At 39.1% G+C, this 17773-nt stretch overlaps 1 protein-coding gene and 2 pseudogenes across 3 annotated transcripts in view; 2 read left to right on the top strand and 1 right to left on the bottom strand.

Moving 5' to 3' along the window:
- Nucleotides 1-17773, top strand: part of ABHD17B (abhydrolase domain containing 17B, depalmitoylase) — a 51754-nt gene that overhangs the window by 11357 nt on the left and 22624 nt on the right. Inside the window, exon 1 of one of the 3 annotated variants that reach the window (XM_032427465.1) lies at nucleotides 8288-8857. The exons of the other annotated variants lie outside the window; for them this stretch is intronic. The gene's annotated coding sequence lies outside the window, so the exon portion shown is untranslated. Of the gene's footprint in view, nucleotides 1-8287; nucleotides 8858-17773 lie in introns of those variants that run through there. 3 annotated transcript variants of the gene reach the window in all.
- On the top strand, nucleotides 4131-5568 carry LOC116646628 (annotated as a pseudogene).
- LOC116646629 lies at nucleotides 7150-8367 on the bottom strand (annotated as a pseudogene).

The raw sequence follows: 17773 nt of genomic DNA, 5'->3' as shown, positions 1-17773 counted from the left end.
TGATTATATTTAGCATTATTTCAGTTTATATTCTGTCAGTTCTTTAGGTATAACTGTAAGTTCTTCTTTAATCTCTTTCACTTAGGTTGTTATTAATCAGGTACTTCCTATGTAGTGCTAAAGAAAACACATGGTCAGTGACCACATAGTAAAGACAATAGGTAGTAAAGACAATTGGTATTTATCAAGTAAGCTCACAGGTGAGTGTGTGGCAAGGATCACAATTTTAAACTGTAAAGGAAAAGAACTGGGAGCTGTAAAAAATAATAACCTAATTTAGGGGTGCCTGGGTGGCTCAGTTGGTTAAGTGTCTGACTTTGGCTCAGGTCATGATTCTGGGGTCCTGGGATCAAGCCCCGCATGGGGCTCCCTGCTCCTTCTTCTCCCTCTCCCTCTGCCACTCTCCCTGCTTGTGTTATCCTACTCTCTCTCTCAAAAAAAGAAAAATTTTTTTTTAAGATTTTATTTATTTATTTGACACAGACCCAGCGAGAGAGAGAACACAGCAGGGAGAGTGGGAGAGGGAGAAGCAGGCTTTCCTCGGAGCAGGGAGCCCGATGCGGGGCTCAATCCCAGGACCCTGGGGATCATGACCTGAGCCAAAGGCAGACGCTTATTGACTGAGCCACCCACGCTCCCCTCAAATAAAATCTTTAAAAAAAAAAAAAGAATAACCTAATTTAGATTTGACGTTCATGAGATCTCTCTGAAAAGGGGGCATTTGAGATTGGAATAATGAGAAGTCAGTAGAGAGTGTGCAAACCCTGAAGTGGAAACCACTTTCATGCTTTCAAGGAAATGGGAGATGGGGAGGGAGACCACAACCATAAGTGATGAAAGGAGAGCGTATCAAGGTAAATTTGGAAAGGTAAGCAAAGGCCTGATCCTGCAAGGCCTTTAAGGACTTGTGGAGAAGTTAGATTATTACAAGTGCAGAGGGAAGCCAGCCATAGAGGAGTTTTTAAGCAGGTTATCACCTAGTAAGCTGTGTAGAACATTATGAATGGGAGAAATTCATACTTAACCTCAGCTATTTTCCATTTGTTTGTTCACACGTTTTGAGTTCCTTCTGTTGTCTTACTCTACATAACCCTGGTCATTTCTTTCATTTGTAAAAGCTGGGAACTACAATAAAAGCATAGAAAAGTAACTTAAGTAAATCAAGAGAATTGTATGTATTTTCACCTATAATTAAGGATGATAGAAATTAAATGACTTCTCAATTGAACTCTTGTATTTATACTTTAAGATATTGAGGTCAGTGTAAACTTCCTGCTATTTGATACTGTTTTGACTTGTATTTAGTAATGTTCCCACAGGTTCCCTTTTTTTCTTTAGAAATGTCATATTTAGAAACTTTTTATATTCTTGATACTCTTAATAGAATGTACAATCAGACTTCTCTTTCTATAGGAGCAAGAAGAGGAAGAGAACTATATCTAGTTGTACAAAGAAAGATAATGTGAACATAGGATATGATGCCCAAAAACATCCAGGCAGATACAAAAGAGAGGGAGGATTCAGTATAATAAAATATTCTTGCTGGAAAAGCTCCAGCTCTTATATTTCAGTCTTCTCACATTAAAATTGAGGCACTTAAGGGCATAAAAGTTCATTTTAAATAAAATTATACCTGGAAGCACTAGTATGTAAGGTGATATTTACTAACCCAGATAATGGCATTTGGAAGGATGAATGGACTATCCATCTTTAACGCTTGCTTTCTCCTTCATCCCAAACAAGTATTTACAACAGAGGTACAGTACATGTGTAGACTACCAAAAAACTAGCTATCAGATTCTTCTCAAATCAGATATCAAAGATTTGCCCACACTTTTTTGCAAGCCACTGTTCCCCTTCTCTCCATTCTACTCTTCTCCAGTTGCATAAAGATTGGCATAAAGATTCAGAAATGTTGTTCTCTATCAGCTTTGACTAAAAGACTTTGCACACCTAGTCTAGAAATTGTCTCTAAAAAAAGCAGGAAAAGTCTACAATATTCACTTGTTTCTTTGCTACTTGCCTCTTTAAAAGGAGAATATAAGGCAGAATTTTTATTAACTAAAACATCCAATAAATCAAGGTTATCTTTATTTTGCAGAGTAGAAAGTTATATATGTTATTGATGTAGAGAAACAATTACTTTTAAATGTAGTCAAGTGTTGATATTTAACTGAAGGATGTGATTTACACATTTTGCAATATGATGACCATTTGTTGATTTTCTACTTTCTTAATAGTGTGTTTAACATACCTCCATGTAGTAGGTTGAAATTTGTGCCTGTTTGAGGCTTGTTTTTGAAAATCTTAAATTTGAAATCTTAAAATTTAAATAAAGTCTTCAGCAGTACAGTAGTTACCAAGTTACTGTGCTCTGTCGGTACATCGGCTTTTATGCAGTTGCCTAAACGACTGCATCATTCCAATACATGTGTAAGGAACTACAGTGGTTTCTGTACATTGCTGAACAGAGATTTGTTTTTAAATTTTTCATTTGTCTAATTCTTCCCTGTCCCAGTTTTTTCCCTTTCTTTCTACCATGCACCCTTTGCTTTAGTATTATACTTTCACCTGTATTACTGTCCCAGCCTGGAGAGTTTTCCCTCTGCTTTTGGAAATAACATCCTAGTTTAAAGTTCTAAGTCCACAAAGTTTTTTCTAATTATTGGTACCTACTTTTGTCTGATTTCTGAAGCTTAAAATCTACCCCACTTTATATAGTGCTTAATATTTATAAGATGAAAAGACCCTGTACAGCATTGATTTATTAATAATAAATATTCACTTATCATAATACATTTAAAATATTGACTACCAATTTACAAAAGAGCACATGAATTTAGAATTCAAAGAGACTTGAATGAATATGAGGCCAATTACCTTATGTTTTCAAATGAGGAAACAGAGCACTTAAGTGATTTTTCCAAAGTCTGGAAGAATTTAAACTGAGTCCTAATTTATTAAATATGTTATTGTTTTCTTTAATTAGGCATTTAAACCCTTTTTCTTTGAAATAATTATTCTAGTTTGTGTTATGTCCTCCTTAAGAAAATGTGTGCAAAAGGTAAAGTTTTCATGTTTGAAGAAACATTGACAGAAGTGTTGATTTATTGGGATAGGAAAGGTATTAAGCACAAGTGACAGTGGCAAGTGTTTATTAAACATTTTCTAGGAGTAGTGGTAATTTCTTCACATTTTTCCTTACTGCTAAGTAGAGCTAAGGAAAAGCAGCTGGCCAGCAGAGGAAATGGAAGTGGTGGAGATGGCAGTTTGTGATGGCCAGACTGTTGGTAGACAGACTGAAGGCCATATTAAGTAAGAATTGACTGACTTGTTACACAATCTATGTAAAGAGAGGCAATGATCTTGTTAAGGAGTATAATACTTATATTGAGACTGCATAAATGCCATAATCCCCCCCCCATATCCCTATAAAAAGGCCCTGTATATTATATATATGGAGAAGGGATTGATAGATAAGAGGAATATACTTATATGCTGCTTATCATGCAGTTCTGTGGTTCTGTTTTCCACATGGTTGATACAAATACCATTTTCAAAATAATTATTTGTAGGAACAGTTGAAGTTGTACTCTGATCTACTCTGAAGTCATGTGGTTTTGTTTTGTTTCTTTTATGCTGAAACAGATTTATATCTGCCCCACTTCTAAATAAGTGGTAGGGTAACACTGACTTAATTTAAATAACTGTAATCTCACTCCTTCACCAAATAAATATTCTTTTTTTTTTTTTAAGATTTTGTTTATTTATTTGAGAGAGAGAAAATGAGAATGAGAGAGCATGAGAGGTGCGAGGGTCAGAGGGAAAAGCCGACTCCCCGCTGAGCAGGGACTCTTGATCCTGGGACTCCAGGATCATGACCCGAGCAGAAGGCAGTCACCTAACCAACTGAGCCACCCAGGCGCCCGCCAAATAAACATTCTTTTTTTTTTTTTTTTTTTTTTTAAGATTTTATTTATTTATTTGAGAGAGAGAGAATGAGAGACAGAGAGCATGAGAGGGAGGAGGGTCAGAGGGAGAAGCAGACTCCCCGCCGAGCAGGGAGCCCGATGCGGGACTCGATCCCGGGACTCCAGGATCATGACCTGAGCCGAAGGCAGTTGCTTAACCAACTGAGCCACCCAGGCGCCCCAAATAAACATTCTTAAGAGTTTATATCTCAGAACCCTCCTGAACCCACACCTCTGCAGGAGGCCGCAGCCAGACCCGCACTGGAACCATGTTTCACAACCAGTATGACAATGATGTCACTGTTTGGAGCCCTCAGGGCAGGATTCATCAAATTGAGCATGCAGTGGAAGCTGTCAAGCAAGGTTCAGCCACAGTTGGTCTGAAATCAAAAACCCATGCAGTGTTGGTTGCATTGAAAAGAGCACAATCAGAGCTTGCAGCTCATCAGAAAAAAATTCTCCATGTTGACAACCATATTGGTATCTCAGTTGCGGGACTTACTGCGGATGCTAGACTGTTATGTAATTTCATGCGCCAAGAGTGTTTGGATTCCAGATTTGTATTTGATAGACCTTTTCCTGTGTCTCGCCTTGTATCTCTAATTGGAAGCAAGACCCAGATACCAACACAACGATATGGCCGGAGACCATACGGTGTTGAGCTGCTTATTGCTGGTTATGATGATATGGGCCCTCACATTTTCCAAACCTGTCCAGATGCCAACTATTTTGACTGTAGAGCCATGTCCATTGGAGCCCGTTCTCAATCACTTCATACTTAGTTGGAGAGACATATGTCTGGGTTTATGGAGTGCAGTTTGAATGAACTGGTTAAACATGGTCTGCGTGCCTTACAAGAGACACTTCCTGCAGAGCAGGACCTAACTACAAAGAATGTTTCCATTGGAATTGTTGGTAAAGACTTGGAGTTTACGATTTATGATGATGATGTTGTATCTCCATTCCTGGAAGGTCTTGAAGAAAGACCACAGAGAAAGGCACAGCCTGCTCAACCTCCTGATGAACCTGCAGAAAAGGCTGATGAACCAATAGAACATTAAGTTACAAGCCAGTCTGTATGTTTATTATCAAATCTATAAGAATGCAGGAACATGTACTGATGACAATAATCTGTACGTAGGAATCAGTCCAGATGTGTTTTTCCCTAGCAACTTGTCTGAAACCATATAATGGTGTGCATTTTTCTTTGAGAGGGTCTATCTAATCATTTTCTAGGAAGTATAGGTATCTGTACTGATGTTTTTATATGAAGAACATAGTGTCTTTGTGAAACTGTGAAATAAAATTGTTTCACCTGAGGGAAAAAAAAAGTTTATATCTCAGAACTGGCCTAGTGGAAGAACCTATTATTTTGAGAACTAGTGTTTATTACATATATGCATATTTGACCACTTTCATTTTCAGCCTGTCCTATAAGACAGCAAAATGTCATCATAACAAGGAAGGCAATTGAAATTTCTTTTCTTTCAAAAAGGAGTCTTTGAACAAAATGTTAAAAGTAGAAGGTAAACAAGGAAAAAGGTAACTTTCAGAGAAAGGAAAGGTTAGAGACGCTGGGAGCGCCTGGGTGGCTCAGTCAATTAAGCATCTGCCTTCAGCTCAGGCCATGATCCTGGGGTCCTGGGATTGAGCCCTGAGTCAGGCTCCCTGCTCAGCGGGGAGTCTGATTCTCAGTCTCCCTGGCCCTCTGCCCCCCAACCCCCAGCTGGTGCTCTCTCACACTCTGCCCACTCTCTCTCTCAAATTAAATAAATCTTTAAAAAGAAAGAAAGATTAGACTCTGGATATAGTTAATAAGAGGAAAACCCAAAAATCCAAAGAACATTTTGGAAGGAGTAAATTATTATTTTGTTTCCATTCTATTTAGACATTCACTCTATTAATCCTTCTTAGCTACTTTATATTTACATTCAAAATTAAGAAGCCTATATGCTAGAATGTAATTTAAGTGCCATTGAACTCAAGCCTTTGATGTTAGAGATAAGGAGGCTGAGATTCAGGGGGAAATGACTTCCCTAATGTCTGGGAGCTAGTTGGTATCAGAATAGGGACTAGAATCCACCTTTTCTGATTCATATACCAGGGTTCTTTATACTATACCACAGACCAGTTAATGATTTTCTTTTTCTTTTTTTTTTTTTAAAGGCGGGAGGAGGACAGCGGGGTGGCTCAGTTGATTAAGCATCTGCCTTCAGCTCAGGTCATGATCCTGGGGTCCTGGGATTGAGCCCTGAGTCAGGCTCCCTGCTCAGCAGAGAGCCTGCTTCTCCCTCTGCCTGCCTGCCACTTCCCCTACTTGTGTGCATGCGGTTTCTCTCTCTCTCTCTCTCTCTCCCCCTCTCTCTCTCTCTCTCTCTCTCTCTCTCTCTCTCTCTCTCGACAAATAAAATCCTTTAAAAAGGCGGGAGGATGAAACCTGATACGTTGTTACATTTAGACAGTAGTCAGTGTTTATACTTTCATATGTTCTTCTGCTTTTTAAAATAAATGATTGTTGACATTTCTTCCTCACTTGTGACAAGAGGCTCATGATTTTATCCAGCTCTTGCACATTGTTATAGCCTTGGTTTTATGGCTTAGGAAGTAATTTCTCTCCTAGATGATTTCATATCATGTATAACAAGGTTACAAGAAGTTAATATGGAGCAGTTAAGCCCTCTAAGGCAACTGTTATTAATTTTATAACTTATTGGAGCTGCTGCTTAGAGAAAGAGAGCTGCAGCTTTTCTTAGATTAATCTTTAGGTAAGAAGGGCAAATCAATCTATTAGCATTAATTGGCACTTAAAATTATTTCTAGTTAAAAATTTATTTGTCTCCTATGAAACACCTAAAAGTTTTCTTATTGTTCCCTGCTTCTTTGTGGAAGTCTACTAGTAGACATCCCAAGCCTTATTTTATTCTAAGATGTTTTCCATATAATCAGCCCCAAAGCTGCTGGAAGAGATATATATACAACATTCCTAACCTAATTCAATTTCTTCAGCTCAGAAAAAGCACCCCCCCCTTTTTTTTTTAAGATTTTATTTATTTGACAGAGACACAGCGAGAGAGGGAACACAAGCAGGGGCAGAGGGAGAGGGAGAAGCAGGCTTCCCGCTGAGCAGGGAGCCCGACGTGGGGTTCGATCCCAGGACCCTGGGATCATGACCTGAGCCGAAGGCAGACACTTAACGACTGAGCCACCCAGGCGCCCCGAAAAAGCACCCTTTCTGTACCAACATGAAAAATGTGTACATGGAGTTAATCAATTTTCTCTATGCTAGTTTTCTTTTTTCTTTCCATTTGCCTTTTATTTTTGTTTTTTTTCTAATAGTCTTTAATTCATTTGTTTTTCTTGTATAAAGTATGTGGTGGCCACAGCAGGAGCCTGAGTCCTCTATATGGAGAGTCTGGTGTGGGTCATTATAAGATGGTCAGTGAATTCCTTTTTTTTTTTTTTCTTTTAAGATTTTATTTATTCATTTGAGAGAGACAGGCAGAAAGAGCACAAGCGGGGGAGAGGCAAAGGGAGAGGCAGACTCCCCGCTGAGCCAGGGGCCCAATGTGGGGCTCCATCCCAGGACCTGGAGATCATGACTTGAGCTGAAAGCAGACACCTAACCATCTGAGTCTCCCAGGCGCCCTGGTCAGTGAATTCCTGATATGGAGATTCAGTGAATGCAGTCTGTTTCCAGAGTCGGGGTGAGCTAGCTGTAAGTCTTGGGAATGGCGTCAGAAGTGGCCTCGGTGAAGTAGCCCAGGGTGGCAGTGCAGTCCCTGGCTGAGAGGGGCAGTCGTCTCTACCGACCCCCGTCAGTAGCTTCTCGGGCACAGGGGCTGAGGTAATGCCAGTGCCCCTGGGGTCAGGGGTGAGGCGCCCCAGCAGAGCCACAGCGGCTGGTCACCTTGCATGGGACAGTGTGGGGCTTGCCGTTCTTATTCCCCAAGTAGCCTTACCACACTGATTGATGGAAAGTTTGTCTGGGATCATGGCCCCACGGATGGCAGTGGCGACCTCTTTGGACCACTTAACACCCAGACCGCCTTTTCCATTGTCATCTCCGATGGCAACAAATACCTTGAACCTGGTCCACTGGCCAGCACAGATCTGCTTTTTGCACCAGCATAGTCTTCAAAACCTCATCCTTGAGGGATGCCCCCAGGAAAAGTCAATGATCTCAGATTCCTGGATGGGCAGGGAGAAGAAACAGATCTCCTCCAGGGACTTGATCTTCATGTCCTTGACCAGGCGTCCCAGCTTGATGACAGGGACCCACTCCTTGTCCTTGGCCTTGCCTCTGCAAGCTCTGCAGTCTCCGCCCACTCCAACCACCACCACTGCCACCCCGACCCTGGATGCTGCTGCAGAGTCTGCCACCGCGGCCTCCCATTCCAGGGCCCTCCTGCCATTTGGTGTTTTTTCTGAGAAGAAGGATATTTGCCTTTTAAAAGGTGGGGGGAGAGTGATAGTCTCTTGTCCTGAGGAAGGGGTTTGTATATGTCTTTTAGGAAGAGAAACATATATTCCTGTTTCTTCAGTTACTAGTATGATAATTTTAGTATCTTTTTACAGATCTTCTATGAAAAGCTGGTAGCCTTATCTCGCATCTCATTAGATTAACAGTCTAAAACTTTAACCCTCTCCTCTCCCCAGTATCTGTAAATCTAATTTTTTTTTAAGATTTTATTTATTTATATCAGAGAGTGAGCAAGAGAGAGAACATGATCAGGGCCAGAGAAGCAGATCCCCCTGCTGAGCAGGGAGCCCCACGCAGGACCTGAGCCGAAGGCAGACGCTTAACAGACTGAACCACCGAGGCGCCCCTGTAAATCTATTTTTTAGAAGTATAATGTCTTGACCAAGTTCTCTGGAACCTCCACTGGGTAAGTGCTAGAACTAGGGATATTCCTTAATGCACAGGTAAAAGCATATCCCCAAGCCAAGAATAAGAAGTCTGCTACTAGAATTGTAGTCTGGTTTGTGTGCAGTGTATTCTAAAGTACAAAGTAGCCTAGATCTGAGAATATTAATCATATAGAAGTGAATTTTGGGACAGAATCAAAGTGTAGGTAGGTTAACATCCAGGTTGATTTCTTCTGTGGCAGAAAAAACTCAGTGCGACATTGGATATAACCCATCTTTACCACAAATCAGATAGGTGTGAAAGAGATGAGTTCTTAGGGCTTTTCAAATACCTCTACAAAAGTTCAAATGCTGTAGTTGTTTTAGATTGGGTACATGGTAAGACTTAAGAAGCATAAAATAAGTATGTTACAGAAGTATTAACCTGAGAACTTCCAGATTTTTGAGATTGTTTTTAGGTCACTTTGTTAGTAAATATTTTGGATCCTTCTTCTAAAAACTTTACATATAGTTTGAGGGGCCATAGGACCATAGATATTCTTAATAGTGGTGGTATTTTGGATAGTTTTCAGGTTTGACCCCAAGCTGATAAAACACTGATTTTGCATGGAATTGATTAAATAGTACCTAGCTCAGAACCATCCAGATAAGGGTTTGTCCAATGTCAAATCTGAGATCAATGTATCACAGTATGTTAACCTGATACATTGCCACTTAGGGTAGAATAAGAAATAATAAGCAATTCGTTAGGCATTAGAATATTGACAAGATGGTACCATAGAGGCTGAAGGACTTGATACATTCCTCAGATTGCCCAGAATGCAAAGAAAGGTAATGTAGTACTTTTCTACCTTACAGATCAATATTGGCTTATAGCAAAAATACTTCAAGTTCCTAAAATAAAACTATATATTTCAATTTTTCAAAAAATTTAAATGTAAACATTACCTGCAATTCGCTAAACTTAAAAAATATTGGACATTTTATATTTGTAGTACTCTGAATCATCACTAAAAAATTCAGTTTCCACTCTATATATTATTTAAAGGTATCTTCTAAAAGTATGGAAATGTAAATGAAGGGCCCAGGAACTCCTGTTTCAAGAAGCTAGACTTCCTGGGCTTAAAAATGCTTCTTCCTTATTGTATAATTAACCAACTGAACTACTTTGTAAATTACCAAGTATTTATTAACCCCAAGGATGTGTCTGTCCTTACTGTTTTGAACCTTAATCACAGATAACATCGTTCATTGCATATACTTAATATTCAAGTATGCCTACTTCTAGCAATGGCTGCCACACAGAAGTAACTCAGAAGCCCATGTTAGCTCAGCTTAAGTTTGTAAAACAAAACAAATCAAATACTATTGTCACTAACTTTTCACATTGAAGAATCTAAATTTGCAGGCTTGAAATTTTGTTAAGTTATGAAAGCCAAGCTACTGTTTATTTATAAAAATATAATTACATATAGCTAGGTCTTGTAAAACCTTCACAAATATTAACCTTATTTGATTTTCATAACATCCTTGTAAAATAGATGCCATTATCATCCCCCTGGCCCAATTTACAGAAGAAGAAACAGAGAAGTTTAAATTTCCCAAGATGACAAATACAGTAAAGCTAGGATTCATATTCAGCATTTTGGGTCCAGAGTTCATGCTCTTAATAGTGGAGTTAAAATTAGTGTTTGAGATGGGGTGCCTGGGTGGTTTAGTCGGTTAAATGTCAGACTTGATTTTAGTTCAGATCATGATCTCAGGTGGTGGGATTGAGCCCCGTGTGGGGCTCCGCGCCCAACATGGAGCCTGCTTGCAGTTCTCGCTCTACCCCCCCCACACACACATGCACCCACAGCTGTGTGCCTGTGCACTCGTTCTCTCAATAAATAAATGTGTGAGAATGAAGAATGCAGTGTTTTGCTATGGTGTGAATGTAGAGAGTATAAAGAGTCCAGTGGAAGAAGAAAAAAAAGGATGAAAGAGCTTCCCATTTCATATACAAAAAACCAAAAATTAAATTTAAAAAAATCTAAGACTGGATGAAGAAAATAAAGGTGAGATAGTTGTTCAGAATGAGAGAGTATGTATCTGAGGAAAGAGGAAGGAAGTGGTTTTGGCCATCGGATGGCAAAAAATAAGTAAAATCTGAACTGGTATCTGTATATTCACAGCTTTGCTGCTCTCTTGTGAAGTTGAGGTCACATTTTTAGAAAGGCAAATTTTATTACATAGAAGTAATGTATTTCATTGAACTTCAAATGTGTAAAGATTCTAGGAAGTCTTCGGATATATGCTTCAATATTATCAAATTTATATTTTAAAAAGTATGCCTGAAATGGACCACCAAACTGTTCTCAAAGGTGGCATCATTTTACAGTAACACCTATACTACCAACCCATGGGGATTTGTCATTTGGATTAACTTTGATATGTTAATGAATGTAAGCGATAGTCCCATGGGATGCTGATGAGTGGCACTGAATCTAGAAATCAATTTGGGAAGAACTTTGAGTTCTTGTTGAACAAAGAACTTGAAATCTTTGAGTGTTTGTATTTCTGAACAAGGTATCCCTATTTACATCTTTTTTTAAAATCCTATTTTCTGGGGCGCCTGGGTGGCTCAGTCGTTAAGCGGCTGCCTTCGGCTCAGGTCATGATCCCAGGGTCCTGGGATCAAGCCCCGCATCGGGCTCTCTGCTCAGCGGGAAGCCTGCTTCTCCCTCTCCCCCTCCCTCTGCTTGTGTTCCCTCTCTCGCTGTGTCTGTCAAATAAATAAAATCTTTAAAAAAAAAAAAAAAATCCTATTTTCTATTTTAATGTATAGAAATGCAGTATGTTTTTGTGTACTGACTTAGTATGTGACAACTTTGTAAATTCTTATTCTTTCATTGCTTTTTCTTCATTTACTCCACTGGCCAGGATTCCAGCACACTGTCCATGACCATGTAAGCTTAAGGTCTTAATGGTGAAATATTGACAGTATTGTTTTTTGAAGTATAATTTTTCGTACCGAATTTTTATGGATGTACTTTAGAGATTAAGGAAATTTCCTTCATTTTTTACCTAAAGATTTTTTTTATGATCTCCATTGTCTCTTGCTATTCTGTCCCTCTATTTTAACTCTTTTTAAAAATGCTTATGGTCAGTTATACCTCAATAAAGCATTTTTTAAAAAGCAAAAACTCTTCTGTAGTAGCTGTTCCAATGAAATAAAAAATGGATGATGTTTCACAAAACAGTGCTGCCTACTGCACAGAAACTGCTAACATAATGAGTCTTAATTAAGCAATGCCTGATCTATAGTAGACTTTTGGAGTTTATAGATTTACCATTCAGTGTCAGCTACTAGAGGACAGGCGAAGAGGTCTGTCCTTGCAGTGCTGGGTAATGGGAATACTACCTATTTCAGAGGGTCACTTTGAGAATGAAGTAAAGACCTGAATGAAGCAAGACCTAACACATCTGAAATTCAAACTGAGACGTTGTTTGTTGCAAGAAAGACTGAGAACTGAGGTCCTATCAGCCATTAGTAACAGAATTCTATCTCCAAGCCTTAAATGTGGAGTTGAATGATTTGTTTCTGAAAGCTTGGCAGCCTCCCTGGGGTACGTCCTAGCATGGAAATGGAGATGGAATTGGTATTAGTCGTACATAAACCAACTTGGGATTTGAGCCAGTTTGGAGCCCTTGGATATTATTCAGCCTTTAAAGGGAAGGAAGTTCTAACACATGCTACAACATGATAAACAAGAAGATATTATACTGAGTGGAACAGTCCACTCTCAAGGACAAATAGTATATAATTCCACTTTTATGAGGTACCTAAAGTAGCCAGATTAAGAGAGACAAAACTAGAATAGTGGTTGCCAGAGGCTAGGGGAAGGAAGGAATGAGGAGTCATTGATTAAATGGGTGGGTAGAGAGTTCCAGATGGGAAAGATGAAAGTTCTGGAGAAGATTGGTGGGTGATAATTGCACAACAATGTAAATGTACTTAATGCCACAGAATTGTACACTTAAAGATGCTTAAAATGATAAATGTAATGCATATTTTGCCACAATTTTTAAAACTAAGCATTGTTTCCCTGTGGAGATAAAAAGAAATCTTTTTTTTTTTTTTAAGATTTTATTTATTTATTTATTTGACAGAACACAAGCAGGGGGAGAGGGAGAAGCAGGCTCCCCACTGAGCAGAACAGGGAGCCCCGTGTGGGGCTCAATCCCAGGACTCTGGGATCGTGACCTGAGCCCAAGGCAGACACTTAAACCGACTGAGCCACCCAGGCACCCCAGAAATCATTCATTTTGGAAAGTAGAGCTGTGAGAAACAATCTGTCTCATGCCCTCACAAACACCTGCACTCTCCTCCACCTTATTACCTGCCCCACCATTACAACTTACTAACTATAACTTGCCTAATATAAATTAGTATGCTTGTTGAGGTGCTTTGTTTTTAGTGTTGGGAAGCTTTGAGAATCTCTGAAATTTTTCTTTTTTTTTCTTTTTTTTTTTTTTAAAGATTTTATTTATTTATTTGAGAGAGAGAGAGCACATGAGAGGGGGGAGGGTCAGAGGGAGAAGCAGACCCCCTGCCGAGCAGGGAGCCCGATGCGGGACTCGATCCAGGGACTCCAGGATCATGACCTGAGCCGAAGGCAGTCGCTCAACCAACTGAGCCACCCAGGCGCCCGAGAATCTCTGAAATTTTTCAAATTATAAATTTCTTTATTCTTTTACATGCTGTAGAATATTGAGTGAATCAGAAGTGTATGAGAATTTAAAAGCATCTTAGTCATAAAGTTGCAGAACTAGAAGAAACCTTAATATCTAGTTCAAATTTCTCATTTTATTGAAAAGGAACATTATGTATAAAGAGACTGACTTTCCTAAAGTCACCAACTTTTTGGTAGTAAAACTAGAACTGAAAGCCAGGTCGTATAATTCTTAGCTTAGTGGTTTCTGGCCTATCCTGGTTAGAAGTACTAATTGCATTACTAGATGAAATAGGTAAAGCTGTATGTGTTCGTGAGTATTTGTAAAGTATCTTCTTTTGCCACTGAACATAATAAAAGACTTGTTTGTGTCATAGGCTGAGGTAGATGGGGGTGTGTGTGTGTGTGTGTAGGGTGTATGTGAGAGAGATTTAGACTTGAGTCTGATTCTCACATAGTCTATTCCTAGAAATCCTCTTTATTTTACTAGTAAATATGAACAGTCATTGAAGAAGCAATCCTACAGCATGAAAATCCAAGGTGAACAAAGAGAGGAACAAACATCCAAAAAACACAGATGGACAGAACAAAAATTTGTCTTCATTAGTATTCTAAGAGAGATTTGAGAGGATATTATTCCCATAAACTAAAACAGAGTCCTAATGTTAAAAGTGATTCTAGGGACGCCTGGGTGTCTCAGTCGGTTAAGCGGCTGGCTCTTTTTTTTTTTTTAAGATTTATTTATTTGACAGAGAGAGACACAGCAAGAGAGGGAACACAAGCAGGGGGAGTGGGAGAGGGAGAAGCAGGCTTCCTGCCGAGCAGAGAGCCTGATGTGGGGCTTGATCCCAGGACTCTGGGATCATGACCTGAGCTGAAAGCAGACGCTTAACGACTGAGCCACCCAGGTGCCCCAGATCTTTTAAAAATAAAAATAAAAGTGATTCTACACTCTAGAACACCAAAGTAATGATCTGTAAGATAAACCATAAGAAATTTCCTAGAGCATAGAGCTGAAAGAGATGGGAAGGAGAGAAGTTTATAGGTATAATGGATAATCTTAGGATTCCTAAATAGGAATTCCTGATGGAACAGAGAAGGCAGAAAGGAAGTTAAAAATAAATAGAAGAAAAATTCTCTGAGTTGAAGAAAGTCCTGGGACTTATGGTCAAAAGGACCTGTTCAAAACAAATAGTATAGATATAAAATAACACACATGTTGATTTCAGAGCTAAAGACAAAGGAAAATCTCATAAATTTCTTGTGGGAAAGAGATGGGAATCACTTCAAAAAACAAAAATCAAGTAGGTATTAGACATCACCATAGGATGGGATGTGCTAGAAGATGTGGGTGAATGGTTTAAATTTTGAGGGAAAGTGTTAAAAACAACGTATAATTCTGAAGCATGCCTAGTTTGTCCTAGGTATGAAACCAAAATAAAAACTTTTTGAAAGCATGGATAAAAATGTGGTTTACTTTACAAGGTCCTTGAGAAGGAGGCAAGGCAAAGTGCTTGGAGATTGCAAAATCAAACAAAGAAATCCCACCTTTAAAAGGTTAAAACATGAAATTAAGAATTAACAAAAGTATGTGATGAAAAATTAAATCCTGGGTAGGAAGACAATGGGGCTGTAAACTAGCCCGGAACATAATTGTTTTAGATTAAAACAGAACTCACTGGGGTCTAAGAATGTCTTCAAAAACAACATGGATTCTGTTGCACAAATTCTAAGGATAAAAAGTTAGAATGTGTTATACATGACTTAAAAAGCTTGTGGATTTTCTGAAAATTAAGAGACCCTAGAAAAATAAGTCACGTCAGAAGTCCAAATAAGCAATCTGAAATGTGCCTTATTTTTGAGCAATTACCAGAGTATAAATACCTTCACACTTGAAATTAAGTGATATAAAATCACGAAAGCAGCCACTTAACCAGCCGAGCCACCCAGGTGCCCTGTACCTCTGTATCTTTAGATAACAGTATTATATCACTATTTCTTCCATGTTGACATCCACTTACAGAAGAGGATATAGCTCTCCCTCACTGTAGTTACACTCATGCTTCCCATTGCCACAATTTCCTCATTGGAACCTCGTATCTTTGGATCTTTCCTTCAGATTAGTCTAATTCCTCAGAAAATGTTCTTCCAATGTAAACCTCTAGTTTTCTTAGTTGGGGAGGAAATCTAGGGAACTGAATTCTTCAACTGACTTTTAATTAGTCCTTATTTTAGCCTGGCAGTGAGACTTATTTTTTTTATTTTTTAACCTCCTGTGTGGTTCAGATTTTTTTTTAACTCTTAAAAATTTAAATTGAAATACCAGTAATGTGAGTTCTCTTTTTGAAAAAGATTGTGTTCATCATTATAGTCAGCAATAATCCTTAAACTTTCTGAAACTTAGGATTACTTCATTTAGATAATACTGTGCTGTAGATGGGTATTATATGTTGTGGAATACATTGAGTAGGTGTTCATCTGAGAATTTTCCCAGGAAAAGATTTTACTTCTTACAAATGGAGGGGAGAATAATGTGTTATTTGTGCAATGTCTCTACCAATGTACTATGGCAGCTTTTCTGTGATCTTTGAGGATAAGTATGTTTTGGAAAGTCTTTCAGGAGAGGTGCCAAAAAACTATGATTAAGGGAGGAAAACTTGTGCCTGTTCATGTTTTAGTTTATGCTCAGCAATGTAGACAGGTGTGACTTTGAAAGCTAAGCCAAAATTCACTTCCCAGTCAACAAAAGCTTTTTAGGACTCTGTAATACGGACATATGTAAAAATCAACAACCTGTCCTACTTAATCATTAGGAAGGCTTGATTTGCTTGTTAGGGCTTTGCTTAAGTGGATCACCAGGATTGTAAGTGTTTAGAATACTCTATGGGTTACATTCAGAAATTACTTGGCTAATAGGAATGTCTTTATAGTTTTTTTTTAATAAAGATTTTATTTGAGAGAGAGCACAAGCAGGGGGAGAGGGAGAAGCAGGCTCCCCGCTGATCTGGGAGCGCAATGTGGGGCCCGATCCCAGGACTCCGGGATCATGACCTGAGCTGAAGGCAGACCCTTAACCGACTGAGCCACCCAGGCACCCCCGTTTTTATAGTTTCTTACGGTTTGCTTGTAGCTCCAGCACATGGAGAACCTTCAAGAATGTGAATCCATTTGACACGTCAAAAGCCTGCATTAAGGGGCACCTGGGTGGCTCAGTCGTTAAGCATCTGCCTTCGGCTCAGGTCATGATCCCAGGGTCCTGGGATGGAGCCCCACATCGGGCTCTCTGCTCGGTGGGAAGCCTGCTTCTCCCTCTCCCACTCCCCCTGCTTGTGTTCCCTGTCTCACTGTCTCTCTCTCTCTCTGTCAAATAAATAAATAAAATCTTTTTTTAAAAAGCATGCATTAAAATATGTAATTGTCCTAATTGATTTGCTTTGCTCATTTTAATAAAATGGCTTTTACATTAGACTTTGGTTAAATGCAAAGAATACCAGAACACTAATTCAGAGGGATATGTGCACCCCAATGTTTATAGCAGCCTTATCTACAGTAGCCAAATTAAGGAAACAGCCCAAGTGTCCCTCAACTGATGAATGGATAAAGAAGATGTGTATATGTACAATGGAATATTAGTCAGCCATGAGAAAAAATGAAATCTTGCCATTTGCAATGACATGGATGGAGCTAGAGAGTATATTGCTAAGTGAAATAAGTCAGAGAAAGACAAAAACCATTTGATTTTACTCATGTGGAATTTAAGAAGCAAAACAAACACAGAAAGGGAAAAATAAGAGAGGGACAAACCAAGTAACAGACTCTTAACTACAGGGAACAACTGATGATTATGGGGGGGTTTGGTGATGGGTGAAATAGGTGATGGGGATTTAAGGAGAGTGCGTGTTGTGATGAGCACCAGGTGTTACATGGAAGTGTTATTATCACTATATTGTACACCTGAAACTAATATTACACTGTATATTAACTAAATGAAATTTAAATAAAAAGGGGTGCCTGGGTGCTTCAGTAAGTGTCCGACTCTTGATTTCAGCTCACATCATGATCTCAGAGTTTTGAGATCGAGCCCCACATCGGGTTCCACACTGGGCATGGAACCTCTAAAGATTCTCTCTCCCTCTCCCCCTCCACCCGCACTTGCACAAGTGTTCTCTCCCTCCTAAAAAAAAAAATGATTGGGTTAGATGTTGTAATGTTTTTATCAAA

This window comes from Phoca vitulina, unplaced genomic scaffold (genome assembly GCF_004348235.1).
Source record: "Phoca vitulina isolate PV1807 unplaced genomic scaffold, GSC_HSeal_1.0 scaffold37, whole genome shotgun sequence".
Classification (NCBI taxonomy): Eukaryota; Metazoa; Chordata; class Mammalia; order Carnivora; family Phocidae; genus Phoca; species Phoca vitulina.
This window is presented reverse-complemented; position numbering and strand designations above follow the sequence as displayed.